At 36.1% G+C, this 18,933-nt stretch overlaps 1 protein-coding gene across 2 annotated transcripts in view; it reads left to right on the top strand.

Moving 5' to 3' along the window:
* trhra (thyrotropin-releasing hormone receptor a) overlaps positions 1-18,933 on the top strand; it is a 94,074-nt gene that overhangs the window by 17,811 nt on the left and 57,330 nt on the right. The window contains exon 1 of one of the 2 annotated variants that reach the window (XM_073926481.1): positions 6,223-6,412. The exons of the other annotated variant lie outside the window; for it this stretch is intronic. The gene's annotated coding sequence lies outside the window, so the exon portion shown is untranslated. Of the gene's footprint in view, positions 1-6,222; positions 6,413-18,933 lie in introns of those variants that run through there. 2 annotated transcript variants of the gene reach the window in all.

Here is an 18,933-nt window from a genome sequence, read left to right on the forward strand (position 1 = left end):
CCAGAATAAACAACTTGAGAAGTGCCAAACATAATAAAATCCAACCGCTTACTGCTGTTGTAACGGAGATACATGGAAGAAAGAGGGAAAGTTTAATGTAGTTTTATATTGAGAGTTAATTGTAAATGATTTATATTATTATTTTGGAAGTGCAAATTTATCAAATATTTTTAGGTTTCTGTACTCTTCATCTTCATATTTTAGACATATTTTATCGACCGTGACCAACAAGTGATTGCTTTTGATGGAAGGATCACGCACAACTTAATTAGAGATACTAAAGTTCTGCGTGGCTGAAGACATCCAATGACATTTACCGCATTTGGAAGGAAAACTGAAAAGAATAAAGAGCTGTTCAGTAGTTGGACAACAAACCAAAGCGTTTAAGTGGTTGGCTGGTTACATAAATGATGGTTGAATGAAAACAATGGTAATGAAAGGCTGCTGGAAGATGACTCTGTCTAAATAGCCCACCTACTACAGTGTGTTTGCTCATGCCAGCTTATGCCATTATGGAATACAAATTTTGTAATATGAATTTCAAGCCGTGACATGATGGGGAAATGACTGGAACGCAAGTATGGGGCAGGAAAAAATGAAAACCACAATGAACATAACAGAAAAAGAATTGCTGAGTAATGAGTAAATTAAGGTACACATTCCATTTTATTTTGCAAATTAAAGACGGCTCCAGACTATGTTTAAATATAACGACTGCTTTTAATGTATCTTGAGCTTCCACATTCATTAAAGCACATTTAATTGGTGCGATGTTAAATAAAAGGGGGGCCAATTTGTGTTCGTTATTGAAAAATTGTTTCAACATATTAAGCATGCATGGATATTCTTGAGGTATTAGTCTCATTTTAGACAGAAAAACAACAACAATGGAGCAGTTTCACTGTATCTGACCCCTAACCGAATGCCAATACTAAATCTAGTGATTTTATACTAAAGTGAACCTTCATCCACAGACGGAAAACACACACACACACACACACACACACACACACACAAACTTTCGGGGACAAAACCACAGCCAGTGGTAGGATGAGGCTGCCTCCTCAAAACCCAAATTGGACTCATTTTTCAAGAGGAACGGATTAAAAACCAAAGTTATTATGTCATTTAAAAACATTAATGCCTTTGAGCAGTGCTGCTCTTATTGCACTAGGTTGGAACACAAAGCAGACCGAAGGTTATTTGTTTTATTGAAACCATTGTAAAGGAAAAAAACAATGACCCGGTGTACTTTGTTAATATACTGTACTGTAATTTTCAGTAGGCATTTTAACATACACACTCACTGGCCACTTTGTTAGGTACACCTGTTCAACTGCTCATTTACGCATTTTTCTAATCAGCTGATCACCTGGCAGTAACGATCAAGACGATCTGCTGCAGTTCAAACCGAGCATCAGAATGGGGGAAGAAAGGTGATTTAAGTGACTTTGAATGTGGCATGGTTGTTGGTGCCAGACGGGCTGGTCTGTGTATTTCAGAAAATGCTGATCTACTGGGAGTTTTATACACAACCATCTCTTGGGTTAAAGAGAATGGCCCGAAAAAAAAAAAAATCCAGTAAGCGGCAGTTCTGTTAGTGCAAATGTCTGATTTCAGCTGATAGAAAGGCAACAGTAACTCAAATTACCACTCGTTACAACTGAGGTATGCACAAGAGCATCTCTGAACATGTCCAACCTTGAAGCGGATTGGCTACAGCAGCAGAAGACCATACTGGTGCCACTCCTGTCCGCTAAGAACAGGAAACTGAGGCTAATTGGCACAGGCTCACCAAAATTGGACAATAAAAGATTAAACAAATGTTGCCTGGTCTAATGAGTCTCGATTTATGCTGCAACATTCGGATGGTAGGGTCAGAATTTTGTGTCAACAACGTGAAAGCATGGATCCATCCTGCCTTGTATCAACAGTTCAGGCTGGTGGTGTTAGTGTAATGGTGTGGGGAATATTTTCTTGGACCCACACTTTGGACCCATTAGCATTTTGTTAATGCCACAGTCTACCTGAATATTGTTGCTGACCATATTCATCTCTTAATGACCAAAGTTTACCCATCTTCTGATGGCTACTTCCAGCAGGACAACGCTCCATGTCATAAAGCGTGACTCATCTCAGACTGGTTTCTTTAACATGACAATGAGTTCACTGTACTCAAATGGCCTCCACAGTCACCAGAACTCAATTCAATAGAGCACCTTTGAGATGTTGTTGGAACGGGAGATTCGAATCATGGATGTGCAGCCGACAAATTTGCAGCAACTGCGAGATGCTATCATGTCAATATGGACCGAAATCTTTGAGGAATATTTCCAGTACCTTGTTGAATCTATGCCATGAAACAGTTCAATGAAAGGCAGTTCTGAAGGCAAAACGGTCTGAGTCCAACACGGTACTAGTTAGGTGTACCTAATAAAGTGGCTGGGGAGTATGTATGTGTGTGTGTGTGTGTGTGTGTGTGTGTGTGTGTGTGTGTGTGTGTGTGTGCGTGTATGTGTGTGTGTATAAATATATACAGTTGAAGTCAGAATTATTTGCCCACTTTTGATTTTTATTTTCTTTTTTTAAATATTTCCCAAACGATGTTTAACAAAGCAAGGAAATTTTCACAGTATTTCCTACAATATTTTTTTTTCTAGGGAAAGTCTTATTTGTTTTATTTCGGCTAGAATAAAAGTAATTTTTTAAAAACCATTTTAAGGTCAACATTATTAGCCCCTTTAAGCTATTAACCCTTTATATTTTTTTAACCAACAACAAACCATAGTTATACAAAAACTTGCCTAATTACACTAATCTGCCTAGTTAACCTAATTAACCTAGTTTAGCTTTTTAATTTTTAATTTTACTTTAAGCTGTATAGAAGTGTCTTAAAAAAATCTAGTCAAACATTATTTACTGTCATCATGGCAAAGATAAAATTAATAATTTAATAGAGTAATTATGGTTAAAGATAATAGTTATTAAAACTATTATGCTTATAAATGTGTTGAAAAAATCTTCTCCCCAATAAACAGAAATTGAAAACAGGCGGGCTAATAATTCAGGGGGACTAATAAATCTGACTTCAACTGTATATATATATATATATATATATATATATAAGTAAATAAAAATTTAAGAGGCCACTTGAAGATTTAGTTATGTGAGTTTTGGTAAAATATATATATATTTTTTTTAATTCTGAAAATGACTGATTAGTTAATTTTTATGTGTGTGTGTGTAAATATATAAATAAATAAATAAATAAATATATATATATATATATATATATATATATATATATATATATATATATATATATATATATATATATATATATATATATATATATATATACTGTATATATGATCTCAATATTTGATGGAATAATGTTGATTTGTTATTCTGTCCAACTTTGATAAACAAAGAAGAAACTCTTAAAAATGTCTAAATTCACATAAATATGAATATATATCTTTTTCTCAAAGGATCACAGACAAGTATATGAACAACAGAAAAAATACAATCAAATATTATTTTGGCACAGTGATAACAAAAAAAGCAATACAGCGTCTCTTATAGTTTGGAAGCTGAATAGTGCAGAGAGTACTTCCTAAACAATAATACAATGTTCTTGAAGTAATGCGGTGAAATGCCAGCTCTCTGTGTCCACTTAAAAAGCTCTCCTAAGTTTTCAGCTTAATAAAGAGATGGGAACAGCTTTTCTGGGTTGTGGGAAACCTAAGGCCATCCTGGAATGTTATTCACATCACTTACTTCTGACATGTTGTTCTTCTGCTCTTTTCATGCTGTCAGTGTGGTTGAGCTTTTCATTAATAATCAATTACAGATGCAATTCCCGTTAAGGTTAAATTAAAGTTAACACTATTGCTTTGTCGCCAATGTCCAGAGTTGGAGTTCATTACTGTGCAATGATGCCAAACAATAACATGAGAGTCTGATCTTATTTCTCAAATGACCCTGAAGGGAAAGTTCATCAAAAAATTATAAAAATACATCTGTCATCATTTACTCAACCAACTAGACTTCCAAAAAAAAAAAAAAAAAAAAAAAAAAAAAACAATGTACACTACCTGACAAGTCTTGTTGCCTATCCAAGTTTTAGGAGCAACAAATAATAACTTGACTTGTAGTTGATCACTTGGTATCAGAAATGGATTATATCAGCGGATCTCAAACTTTTTTCACAAAGTACCACCTCAGAAAAAAATTGTCTCTCCAAGTACCACCATAATTCCTATTATTAAGAATATTTGTTATTATCAGCCACTTTAAACACTATAAATAGTTTTAACATTAACACTATACAGTGCGTTTATGTAAAAAAAAAAAAAAAAAAAATTGTTGACATTTAATAAAAATGTGCTTTTAAAAGTTAATCTAAAATGTTAGGCTACTGTTCTTAACAAGTAAAAAAAAACTCCTGTACTTAAATGTAAAGTATTAACATATAGTAGCCTGTTTATCAAAACCTGGAGATGTTGCTTGGACCTCATAAATATAGGCTATATGTCATCACATTAATATATAAATAATTTTTGAACTATATGTAGCATGTTCATATGACATATTTGATCGCTCCGCGTACCAGTAGAAGGAAGCTCACATACCACTAGTGGTACAGGTACCACAGTTTGAGAACCACTGGCTTATATGAAAGGCAAATGCCTCTATTACGCTTATTTTACCAAAATAAAGTATGATCATGTCTTGATTTTTAATTATTTAATTAGGACAGTAAGGTCTGACTTTACTTAGACAAAAGTCTTGTCATTTAATATAAATAATGTACAGTATAGAAGAAAGTCATGGTGCATTGGAAAATAATAAATATTGTGTTTGACTCCCATGAGCTTGGACGAATGCATCTATACATCTCTGCAATGGCTCAAATCACTTATTAATAAAGTCATCTGGAATGGCAAAGAAAGCGTTCTCGCAGGACTCCCAGAGATTATCAAGATTCCTTAATTTGACCCCAGACATGCTCAATAGCACTTATGTCTGGTGACTGGGCTGGCCAGTCCTGGAGCACCTTGACCTTCTTTGCTTTCAGGAACTTTGGAGGCTGTAGTATGAGGAGCGCTATCCTGCTAACGAATTTGCCCTCTTCTGTGGTTTGTAATGTAATGAGCAGCACAAATGTCTTGATACCTCAGGCCGTTGATGTTGCCATCCACTTTGCAGATCTCTCGCACACCCCCATACTGAATGTTTCCCCAAACCATGATTTTTCCTTCACCAAACTTGACTGATTTCTGTGAGAATTTAGGGTCCATGCGGGTTCCAAGAGGTCTTCTGCAGTATTTGTGATGATTGGGATGCAGGTCAGCAAATGAATCACTAGTAAAATCTACCTTCTGCCACTTTTCTAAATGATCAACTAGACGTCAAGTTATTATTTGTTGCTCTTACAACTGAGATCGACAACAAAACTTTTGTCAGGTAGTGTAACTTAAAACATTATCAAACCAGTGACAAACATTTATCCCTATGTACTACATTTTTTCTTAATTTTTGAGATCCCTTATATAGTCTTACATATTCAGAATTCAGAATATGTTCAGAATTTGATAGTAAAATAGGATTGGTGATGAAAATGTTTCAAATGTTCAACAATATACGCATAAGGGGGAAAGGTTGATATATTGTCAAATACACACCTGTTCCCTGTTACCATCTGAACTGGCTTGTATTTTACTATTTATGGACATTCATGCCGAGGCAGCACATATCTGCTCCTCACTTTTAATACAGCAGAGGATTCTTGAGGTTGTTCAACCATATATCTTTTCCAAGTGAGGTTTTGGACCTGTAGTTTTCATCTTCTTTTCGTTATTTAACTGAAAAGCATTTTTAATCCAAAGAATATCACTTCAAACACATACCTCATACTTAAAAATTCCAAAACATCATGCTAGCAGGGCCTCAATCCTCTTTCCCACTAAAAATGGTGCTGGTTTTCACGCTGAAGCTGATGCTGCTTGGCCTTCTCTCAGAACCTGTCTGTTGTTTTCATCGACTTTAAAATTTAATTATGATGTAGGCTATGACTGGCATTTTTTGATGAAGTCACTTTGAAAGCATATTTTGACTTTAAAATAATTCAACAAAATAATACTCTATGTGTTAACACAATTAATTTGTTGAGTATCAAATTTGCGAATCATACTTCATCAATGAATCGGTTCGTGATTCGCTCATTTGAATTGGGAACAGCTCGTTCATTCACTGAACGCAGACAACGCGGTTTATTAACTTGAACATAACGAGTCGTAAAAAACAAATACATTATCCACAGCCAAGAAAAAGAAAGGGGTGTAAAATAAACTGAACAAAGCAGCGTACCGCACAAAGAAGAGACTTAGCAGAACATTTCTCGACTCAAGTGAGTATCAAAACACTAAGTTAGCTAACGTTAGCATAAACACACAACTTTCTTACAGAAATGCTAATAGCCAAACTTTTCATTGTGGTTGGTCGCAGAAAGGTTCAACGTTGTTAAATACTGTAGCCTACCTGTTATGAAAAATGTCTTGTGTTTAAGTTTGTATAATTCACTGTATGATATATAAATATTCAGAAACTTTAATGTTTACGTAGCCTAATGTTCAGTCATGTAGGCTAATTGAGTCGCTTGCAGCATGGCCCTTATGTCAGTGCTAATAATTATATTATTATTATTAGCAATTCTTCTTACAGAAGCATACAATTTGCTTCATTATTAGGCTTTTGTTGTGTAGCATGTTGCAACAGTTTTATTTTATTTTTATTTTAGTGGTGGACATATTCTATCAGAAACGTACATTATCTGCCCTTGAAATAAATCATAAATATTGTGAATAAAAAGTATTTTATCCCCCAAAAATCTATTAATGGAAGAACAGTTGATTTCTGTGAGTTGTTCTGTAAAGGAATATGTCATTCATTGGTTCACAGATTTTTTTCGTTATTAAAAACACTTTACAAATTTAAAAACCCTATTTTGTCCTACAATTGAACCTACAGCGTTTTATTATGCTAAAAACAGTTATTTAGAAAAAAAAAACAGAAATAGCAGATTTAAGTTGTTATTCACAGCAATTGATTTAAAAACATAATATAATAAATTCCACAAATAAATACTATTTTGCAATTGTCTTCATGTTTCTGTCAGTCCTCTCACATTTGCATTGAATTTAACATAAAATGCGTGCAATACATAGGCTATGACTAAGTGAGTAAGTGAGATGATTTGATGGAGAAGAAAGTGACTGCGTTCTATCATTGAATTGTGGGATTTTATGCTTGTTTTTGTAAGATTTTTATTTTCAATTTTTTTGAAGGCAAGCTTAACGGTCAGGCCCTGCCCTGTCACAATTTTTATAAATGAAAATGTACTTTTTTGGTTAGGGTTGGGTGATATTACAAAACAAAAATGTTTCATATTAATCGATATAGATAATTATGATATATTTTTAACAATATATTTAGGAATATTAGGATTTTTTATTTATTTAACTACTTTATTTTAATTTTCCAACATTACTAAGGCAAGTAGATTAAATAGTCAAAAACTAAAATATTTAAACAAAATATCTCATCTGTTTAAAATAAAATAATCAGAAGTGTTAAAGATAAAATTTATAAAAGCTAAATGTTAAAGGTAGATCAACATCTGTAAGGTGTTAATAATAATGATACAGTAAACCTTAAATTATGTAAACAAAACAAATTACTATAATCAAATCTGACCTTTCAAGTAAAAGAACTAACCATCATTATTCAAATACATATTGCCAAATTACAAGTTGAATGAATAATATTATGCTATGCTATGCTAATTTTTTTAGATGGGGTTCTAGTGGCTGGAATGCACACACACAAAAAAAACATACCTTTTTATTTGCAATCTCCTCGCTGCTATACGATCATTTTCATATAATTCTTTTTACGATCATTTATATATAATTTTTGCATGTTATTCTGACCTCAAGTAATAAGTGTGAGCACATGGTTTCACTATTTTCCATGGCGTCTTTTGTAACTAGACGACCATCAACTGTTTTTTTAGAGGATGAAACCATTGCTGCAGGTTTATGGAGACAAGTAAAAAGCGCTGTTGTGTTTGAATGCACTGTGTTTGTCTGAGGTAATAAATCTATTGCTATTACTGAAATGTGTATATTCCATACAAAGTGTGAAGCAGATTGATTAGTTCTACTTCCATGAATCGCGTTGCAGTGAAGTGTTTCTGGAAAATCCGTCGCGTGTGCGCCACTTGCACACCATGTGCGCGTCGTGCAAGTTGCATGCCTCCATTGGAAATGTCAAGCTTATTGCATTCCTTCCAAGGCACGTGCTATAGCCTATATAAAACTATAGCTATCATTCTGAAATTTCATACCATATCATTGAAAACAATTTTTTTATCGTTATTGACATTGGTGTTTGGTCAATACAGAGATTTTATCACCCAGCTCTATTCCTGGTAAAATGTCCCTGGTATTGACCTTATTCTAGAATGCGGAAGTGTGTCTGTTTTCGCGATTGTCTAAGAACTTCCGATTCAGTCGCCTATGGGAGAAATAACTAGGAATAATAAACGGCAGAAAACAGTCTAACTACTTGCTCTACAAACAAATGTTTGCATGACTATATAGACCAAGTAGAATAATATAATAAGGAAATATCAGTTTGCAACATCAAACAGCGAAACAAGCAGTTTTCAATGTCTAAAAATGAATGTAAGTGAATGAGACCGGAAGTCTTGAGTCAAAAAGATTCAAATGGCTGCGCCCGCTCGTCGGTGAAGAGTAAGGAGAATAGTACATCTGAATTTAGAAATAGATCAAACAAAATAAGAGAAAATGGACTGTATAAGTCTAAAACGTCTTTATGATGTAAATTAAACTTAATGATATAATATCAGAAAATAATTCTATTGTCACAGAACCAAAGTATGTTTCTGAAAATAATAATTCAAAATACAAAAAAAAGTGGAAATTCCGAAATTCACCTGCGATTATAGTTTAAAAAATATTTGGACCCTGCATTAACTGTACATGTACATGTTTTACATTTATACAGTTGGCAGATACTTTTGTCCAAAGTGCCTTGGGGTATATTATCATGACAACAACAGTGTACTAAAAACAAAAGATTTTGCCATTGACATTTTCAGATACTTTTTTACACATACAGTATGAGATCCATGAGATGACACTATTTGCACTATATGACAATTTTGTTAACATTGATAGGTTCATAATATTATTTTCCAAAGCATGTGTTTTAAAAACAGGCCCTCAAAATTTTTTTGTCATTTAAATTAACTAGCATTAATGCATTTTAGTTGAAACTGGTGTTGTTAAAACATCCCCTTACATTAGGGCTGCTCGATTATGGGAAAAATCATAATCACAATTATTTTGGTTATAATTATAATCACGATTATTCAAAACGATTATCAGTTAAAGTCAAAATTATTTGCCCTTCTGTGAATTTATTTTTATTTATAAATATTTCCCAAATGATGTTTAAAGCCTGATTTATACTTCTGCATCAGGTGACCGGCGTAACCCACGGCGCATGCAACGCGCGTGGCTGTGCATTTATACTTCTGCGCGCTGTCTCTGTTGGTCTGCATTAACACTTCCGAAACGCTAGTGGGCAGTAAGGTGTTAATATTTTGAAACCTATTTTAATAACTCGATATTATTAGCCCCTTTATGCAATATATATGTTTGATTGTCTGCAGAAGAAACTACTGTTATACAATGACCTGTCTATTTAACCTAGTTAAGCCTTTGAATGTCACTTTAAGCTGAATACTAGTATATTAAAAAAACATCTAGTAAAATATAATGTACTGTCATCATAGCAAAGATAAAAGAAATCAGTTATTAGAAATGAGTTATTAAATCTGTTATGTTTAAAGTGTGCTTTAAGCATCTTCACTGTATTTTTGATTTTATTATTGATTAATAATAAAAACAGTCGGCAGCAGCAGGAATACCGCACGCTGTCACTTTAAGAATAGTGCGGCTATGATATACATATGATGTTTCTCTTTCTCGTGTCTTTTGATTCTCAACTTGTTAGTTTATTACACAAATGAGGGTTAATATGAATAATCACTAAACATCGCGCTCTGACACAAATGTGCATGTATTTAACCATTAAAGCGCGATCACGTTAAGATTAAGATAGCGTTAGATGTGTGTGTGCTCTGCTGTCCAAGGCTAAGCGCGGAGCAACAAACACACACACGCTACCTGTCAGAGGCTAAGCACGGCGCGCGCGCACACAACAGCACGTGCTCTTTTGCGCTTTTAAAAATTTGAATGATGAGCATCCCGTGCTACAAAAGTTACATTACAGCACATGCTTTTAGTCATTTTCACGTGGAACTGAGCTTTGCAGAGGCAGAGTTTTCACACGTGTACAACTGGAAAGGGGGCGGTTCGTGATGGTATAATCGTTAAACTCGATTAATGGTTTTTCATAACCATTAAAAGTCGAAATCGGATTTTTGATTAATTGCACAGCCCTACCTTACATTGCACCTCTATCCTTAATCCATTCCCTGAAAATCAATTCCAAGTCCATGCTCTACTGCCTGAGCAACAGAAATGGTTGGAACTCTCTGTCTTGCGTTTCATTCCAAACTCTTACCCATGATTCATTCTCATTCCTTTGTGATCAGAACATCTGTGGATGATCAGATGCGCGTATATATGTGTCTTGCCATGGACTTCAGTATCGGGAGGGTGCATCCGGCAGGGTGGATAACTCATCCGGGAAACAAATGGCTCTCAAAGGGGTCTCAAACTTTGGGATATAAGGGATGAGCTTTGGTGCCCCCAAATTGTAAATAAAATCTAACCGGCTACAGGGCAGTATAGTCTTTCTAGAGGAAACAGGTGTTATGTGTTACATGGGCAAATGATGAGAGGAAGTGCGATGAGAATCTGTATTGTAGCTGCATGACACATTGTACACGAACAAGTTAAAAACCACATGAGGCTTTCGGATGACTGAAAGCAATAAGAAAGAGAGGGGGAAAAGGATGTTTTGACGTCATTCATGTAATTGCTTAAGAAAGAGTCAGGAAAAATTCTTTGAGGGACTATTACTATCCTATTATGGAGTCAAAGCCAATATCCTCATAGGGTTGGCTGACTTTATGACCCAAGTCGGTGCTTTTTAATCATGGGACAGTGATATTAAAGACTTCCATGCTGCCAGAGAAATTAAACGTTTTCCTGTAATGCCTTTCTCACACCTGTAAATGCTAAAGTAAATACCTGCAAAATGTTTTTTCAGTGGCTAGATCCAATTCATTAAGCTCCTATTATATATTATGTGCAAAAGTCATTACTTTTACTTGTTCGCTTTTGATTAATATCAAGAATGAGTGTATTATTCCAGGCAGGATCCATCTGGCCACGTGCGCCTCATTGGAGTTTTGCCCCTCCATACGTTTTTCTTTCCCACTGCATCAACTTTACAGCCATGCCTTAAACACCTTCAGATTTATGGAGGAGAGCGATTCTTACATGCACGAGAGGTTTATGAACTCAGTAAAATGTTCTTTTACACAGCTTTCCAAATGGTCAGGCCACAGACTAGTCAGTGATGGCAGTGAAAGGCCACGTTGACCTGAATTTAAGTCATTCCTGATGGCCTCCTCACAAAGATTTCTAAAAGAGCCGCTCAAACCAAACAGACTTGGCTGCAGCTAGAAAAGAGCACACTGATTCTTCCAGAGAACTCCTCTTGGTTTCTTTTTTCCTCCTGCTCAGGATGCCTCATCAAATGCCTGCTGTGAGAAGCAGCATCAAAATGTCAGTCTTGAGATGTTTTCTCACAGCCCCGAGTCAACTGTGGAATGCATATATTCGACCATTGTGAGGCCAAAGTCAGCCTGAATAAAATGAAAAGGTGAAACCTTTGGTGAACGACATGGAAAAATGTTCAGGGAATACATTTTCTCAGCGCTTTGCTAAAAGGCAAAGGTTATAGATGGCAGCGGTTTATATTTTCATCTGCCAATGGTTAATTATTTTGTCATCAATCTTTTTTTTTAGATGTGTTAGTTAAATCCAAAATTAACAAAGTGATGGGGTAGAATTGCTTGATTAATATTTGCAAAAATATGATTAAAAGTATTCAAGTGTCTTAAGACATTAAGATTTGTAGTGTAATTTTAGGACTGTTACTAAGCTTTTAATGTGTGTAACTATCTTTAATTTTTCTTGAAGTGGTGGTCCTCTTCGATATCATATTTTAAACTTTACTTGATGTGTAATGTAGCTGTGTGAACATAAATAACATCTCTGCATCTAAGACGCTTAAAGTTTATTGCAAAGGGACACATTGGCTTTTACAGAGTTAGCTTACCAAAGCCTACGGCGAACAAAGCTTGGGGACTACAAAAAAATACATCCAGGCTAATGGATGGCTTCAGGTTAAATTCACCACGTGCACACATCCCATGCAGTGAAGGGGCATGGCAGAGGTGCTGTAATGTAGCAGAGAAAGCTAAAATGCCATCCAAATGCTGCTATTTCCACAGAGCTTGGGTTTCCAAAGGACACGACACAAAGAGAGATGTGCTTACAGTTTAATTTTAATTATGTTTCAGATAATTGTAAAAAATATATAGCTAGCATTTGACAGAGGACAGCTTCCAGAATTTCTCAGTTCAGTGCTGCATTCGGCTAAAACTCCTCAAAGAAGCAGCAGCAGCTCCAACCATAATAGCAGAAGCTGTGGATTGTGAGCCACAACCTGTATTTTTATTTGTTAAAGTTGCTTAATAAAATAGCTACAAATTTATGTTTATTCGCCAGACTGCTGTAAACACCCACAATTTATACCTGCACTGCAATGTCTCTTTATGCGGCCAATTTCCCTGCATTCTACATATCAAATAATGAATTCGCAAAATATATGTGAACGTTTCATATTACTTACACATGCTTATTCCAAATATATTTGAAAGTGACTTGTCAGATTTTTTTAAAGAGCAGGTATGAGGTTCAGTTGTGTCCTCATAATTTTTTGTCTAATTCAGGCTCAAACTGATACGACTAACAGTAAAACTTACTGACAGTATTTACACAGCAGAAGCAAAGCGCGTTATTAGAGGCATTATGCTTTCCTGGTGATGTGGAGATCTGTGAATCACAGCACATTATGTTAGGACCAATCAGATTCTCTCGAGGACAGGCCTTTCAGAGGAATTAGTCAATATGACAGTTGTTTTTATGTGAGCTGAGTAGCTGTATACAATTAAATAGATGTGAAAAAAAATTACGTGAATTTAAAAAAAAAAAAATTGTTATATATTTTTTTTATACAAATGAAGCATGAGCACACATTGCTTTGCATTTTATAAACGTAACCCAGCCTTAAAAACACTCTCTGGACAACCCCTTTAAGAATATTCATCTACATTTAGCTCAAAATGAACAAACAAGCAACACAAAAATTATATCATACCAATCCTTTTTAAAAAAATTTTATAATAATGGTATTTTTGATTTTCATTTTAGTTTTATAATTTAGTTGCTCTTACCTTTTAGTTTAGTTACCATTACTAATATTTTAACATAATTTTTTGTTATTAAATATTTTTACATTTACATGTATGGTGTCTTCATGCAATACAAAATTGGTTTATATTGATAGCATGTAAAAAGAAAATTCCAAAATATATGAATAATAGGGTCAACATTCAGTTTAACAGACACAGTAACAATGATTCTCTCTGACAAAAATGAAACAACATACTTATTCTGACCTTATTCCAATATTTTTAAATAAGTGCTCATGTTAAATATCATTTATTTTAAATGGAAAAAAAACTAAACAAATTCTGACAAATGGTTAAATTCTAAGGATAGGGGTAAAGTATAGTGATATCAGACTACAATTTGTCAGCATTTTAAATACAGTATAGTCTTTCAATATATCATCAATTGATTCTTGTTCTAAAAATGCCTGGCAAGATTTTTTTTGTAATTGAATTATTTTCTCAGAAGTGAAAAATATACAGTATATATTTTTGGAGGATTCTCTTATAAAAAAAACAGTTTTTTTTTTTGTTATTTATTTATTTTTTGCCTCTGGCCTATGTTTTCATTTAAAAAAAAAATCATAAACTTTATTCTAAGTTTTGTGGTTTAGTTTCATGATGCCATACTGTAGATTTTGGCAATCAACAGACATCATTGGACATCAGTGACATCACATGTTGCTGGTTTTTGTGACAGCAGTCTGATTTCCCCAATATCTAGTGTAGTGCTCAGTAGATCAGACACAAATTGAGCAACCACGTCATAAATATTGTTTGCTGAGGATATGTCTATTGGCCCACACTCCTTACGCATCCATCTTGTTTAACTCAACCTACAGGGCTTCCTCCCAACCCGCCCTGTTTCTTATTATAGGTCCAACAGAGGCAAAAAAAGGTCCTGGGTTCTGGCCTGCCCTTGGCCCCTTATTATCCAATGACGTCTTAGAATCGCTAAATAAAGTGCCGCCATCAGGGCACTTCTGCTCATTCACCCAATATGTTGCTCACTACAAAAACAGAAATTTAGAATGAGTAAATGTCCAAATTGGACATATTGTATGATTCTTTCACGTTAATTAGTCTGATATAATCAATGATATCCTTTGAAGTGTAAGTAAAAACAGTGAGCATTTTTTTTTTTTTTTTTTTAGGCATGAGCCGATGACAAATTTACATTCATGCAACAGTGAAAATGCTGATCGTTATGACTGTGATTATAGTTAGTGTCCTCATCAGCCTCTGGCACAACCTCCAAGTAACGAACCACAATTCTTCACAGTGCAATCAATACAGGCTTTTTTCTGCGAGGTATAAAAGCGCCACGGAGGTGGTCCTAATTGATTATCTATGTAAACTGGCTGTTGAAGGATGTAATAGCATTAAAAGTGAGCTGAGCTCATTGTATTTTTTGGCTGTTTTTGGTCTGTTTAAATGGCTTCAAATCTTAAGCATCACATAGGGATACTGTGGTTAATGCATGCTTAAAATCGTCTAGGCCTGAGTAGAACTGTCATATGAAAGTTTTTTTAACATGTTCAGAATGTTTTGATAACACTAGCGGCCTGAACCTTTTATACAAGGCATTTGGATCACTAGATCCTTTCATTCTCTTCTGACCATTCTCTGAAAACATGAGAGATGGCTGTGTAAAATAATCTCAGTAGATCAACAGTTTAAAGTACTCTACATCTGCCAGCAACAGTCCTGATATGTTTAAAGTCATATATATATATATATATATATATATATATATAGCTATTTCCTTTTTGAGATGCTCAGATTAAAGGGGTACATTTACATTTAGTCATTTAGCAGACACTTTTATCCAAAGCGACTTACAAATGAGGACAAGGAAGCAATTTACACAACTATAAGAGCAACAATGAATAAGTGCTGTAGGCAAGTTTCAGGTATGTAAAGTGTAAGAAGCAAAACATTAGTAATTTTATTTATTTTATTTTATTTTTTTGTAATACAGTTAGCGGTCGGAGCTGGTGGAGGGTGGTTGTGTTTATAAGAAGCAAAGTAATGTGTTCTCATGATACTTTTCATTTATCTTTCTTTGATTATATACAGCTACTCAGCTAACTTGAAAATGATTGTCATGTTTCCTAGTTCCTCCGAAAGGTCCGCTCAAGGGGCTCTGATTGGTCAGCTAACATAATGTGCTGTGGGCAGATCAGCTCTATGTCACTAGGTAAAGCGTCCCGCCTCGACATGCATGAAAACTGTTGGAAGCTGTCCTCTGTCAAATGCTAGCTATATATTTTTCATAATTATCTGGAACATAATTAAAATTAAACTATAAGCACATCTGTTTTTGTGTCGTGGCCTTTGGAAGCCCAAATACAGAAACAGAAGAATCTCAGTGGACATTTGGACGGCATTGTAGCTTTTCTGCTTTAACATTACAGGGCCTCTGGCCACGCCCCTTCCCTGCATTAGGTGTATACGCATGGTGAATGCGTGTAACCTTAAGTGTTTGGATCTCACTAACCAGGATGTATTTTTTTGTAGTCCCCAAACTTTGTTCATTGTAGGCTTTGCTAAGCGAACTCTCTAAAAGCCAATGTCTCCCTTTGCATTCGAGCATATTACATTTTGAGATGTTGTTTATGTTCACACAGCTACATTACACATCAACTAAAGTTTAAAATATGATATTGTAGTGGACCACCCCATTAAACTTTAGCTGATCCTCTTGACAAAGTCTACAATCATTCATTCATTCATCTTCTGTCGCTTTTGCGGGGCCGGGTCACGGGAGCAGCAGTCTTCAGAGAGAACCCCAGACTTCCCTCTCCCCAGACACTTCTTCCAGCTCCTCCGGGGAGATCCCGAGGCGTTCACAGGCCAGCTGAGAGACATAAGCCCCTTTCACACAGTGATACCGGTAAATATCTGGAAAATTTCCGGAACGACTTTACCGGTATATTAAAAAAAGCGCTTTTCACACAGGCGAGGACGTTACGGAAATTTTCCGTAAAAGAGCATTCACACATCCATTCCAAAATACCGGTAAATTCTGACATCATTCACCACAACTGAGCTTTAAACGGCTGCGCTTGTATTTGTCAACATTTGACTAAATTACAAACTCTGTGGATGATCAATATTGTGAACAACTTTCGCAGGATCACTTTCGCATGTCGAGATGTTCATAATATGTGCGTGTGCAGGCTGTCACAGGCTATCATAAGCATCTCATCAATGATTATTTACACAGTTGGCATTACGAAGAACATATATACGTGATCTGACTAACTTCTAGCAGCTAAATGTGTCTGGAAAAATATTCAAAGGCTTTTATTCTCATAAATCGCGCAGACGTAAATGCGTCTGACTGTTGTGATTGGCTAAAGCAGACATATCAAGTCAGGACGTTCTAGACGTGCACGCGCTTATTCCGGCAATCTTCCTTCTGCATTCACACAGCGCAGCATTCCGGCAAATTGCTGGTAATGTTACAACTTCTCTTTCTGGAAAATAGCCAGAACGAATTTAACGGTATTTTCAAAAAGGACCTGTTCACACATACAACCTTTCCGGAAAATTGCCGGTAATTTTCCAGAAAGGTCTGTATGTGTGAAAGGGGCTATAGTCCCTCCAGGGTGTCCTGGGTCTTCCCTGAGGCCGCCTCTACTCCGAGCTCCTCCCGAGTGTCAGAGCTCCTCACCCTATCCATGATAGTGCGCCCTGCCACCCTTCGAAGGAAACTCATTTCGGCCGCTTGTATCCTAGATCTTGTCCTTCCGGTCATGACCCAAAGCTCATGACCATAGGTGAGAGCAGGAACGTAGATTGATCGGTAAATCGAGAGCTTTGCCTTTCGGCTCAGCTCCTTCTTCACCATAACGGACCAGTACATCGACTGCATTACTGCTGCCGCTGCACTGATCCGCCTGTCAATCTCACGTTCCATCTTTCCCTCACTCGTGAACAAAACCTCAAGATACTTAAACTCTTTCACCTGGGGTAAGGACTTTCCTCCAACCTGGAGATGGCAAACCACCTTTTTCCAGTTTTCTGACTTGGAGGTGCTGATTCTCATCCCAGCCGCGTCACACTCGGCAGCAAACCGCCCCAGTGCATGCTAAAGGTCCATGTTCGATGAAGCCAACAGAACAACATCATCTGCGAATAACAGAGATCAGTAAATAGTATAAGTCTACAGTGCATGCCTAAATGCATTTTGTAATTGAGTCATGCGATTAGTACATATTGGCTTTACCGTCTAGTTAAAATGATTTAAGTGGAAGTGTTCAACACACTATGCATTCGACAATTGATGATAATAATATTATTATATTATTTATTTTAGTAGTAGTGGGGTTCTACATCATGCTTCCAATATATATATTTACAAAGGTTTGCATTTGTGCTTGTTTTCACATTTGTGCTTCTCCTTTTACAAGCCTGTTCCCATTCTTTTAAGCTCCCTAACAGGACCTGACAGCAGGCAGTGACGCTATGTTGGCCACGTTTTTTATCTTTGTGTGGCCTGTTTGAAAGCAAGTCAGGGAAACCGAGGATCAGATATGTGGCTAAAAGATGTAGACCTCCAGATTGACGTTAGCACTCTCACACCAACGTCCAGAGAAAATCAACTTCCAAGCGTTTCTAAGCTCTGAAATAACAGAAGGAAACAATGGAGGCGCCAGCAGCCACAGCCCATGGAGAAGCAGACACATCTCTAACTATTTCTTCCCACTAAATGTACACTATCAACACTGTAATCTGAGTGTACAACGGTTCCAGGCATTGGGTGTGTAGTATTATAGAGGTATTAGAGTGCGTGTGAGTGGGTTCTTGCAGACGGAGCACGTTTTTGTGGCCCTTGCCGAAGACCCTCAAGTGACCAATGACCTTCTCTCAGTGTGAAGACATTCTTCTCATTCTGTGGGACTTTATGCCTGCACCGCCATCTACCCGTGGGAGGTGTGGAGTGAGGGCAGGGGCCAGGTTATTAGCTGCCACAGTCATGCCCACATATTGAGTTTCAGAAGCATAATATTTGGATTTTCTGGGTGACTATTAGTCTGTCCAGACCGATCGTAGAGTCCTGGAGTTTTGTAGTGTTGCGTGGAAGTAGGGACACAGTGGGATACTAATGTTATGGTTGGGAAGAGAATTTGACCCATTAGCATGTCTAGTCCACCCACACATTTCTTTTTTTGGGGGGTGCTTATTAAACCTCATGTTTCTTTAGGAATTGATGGTGTGTTTTTAAAGTATTGCAAGAGTGATTAAAGCACATTTCTTGAATCACTCTTGCAGTGCTTTGATGTCATACACTAATTGCTATTGAGTTTTTTTAGGTGATAAAATGGTGTCTTTCAACAATT

The sequence above is a fragment of the Danio rerio genome, chromosome 16 (genome assembly GCF_049306965.1).
Source record: "Danio rerio strain Tuebingen ecotype United States chromosome 16, GRCz12tu, whole genome shotgun sequence".
Lineage (NCBI taxonomy): Eukaryota > Metazoa > Chordata > Actinopteri > Cypriniformes > Danionidae > Danio > Danio rerio.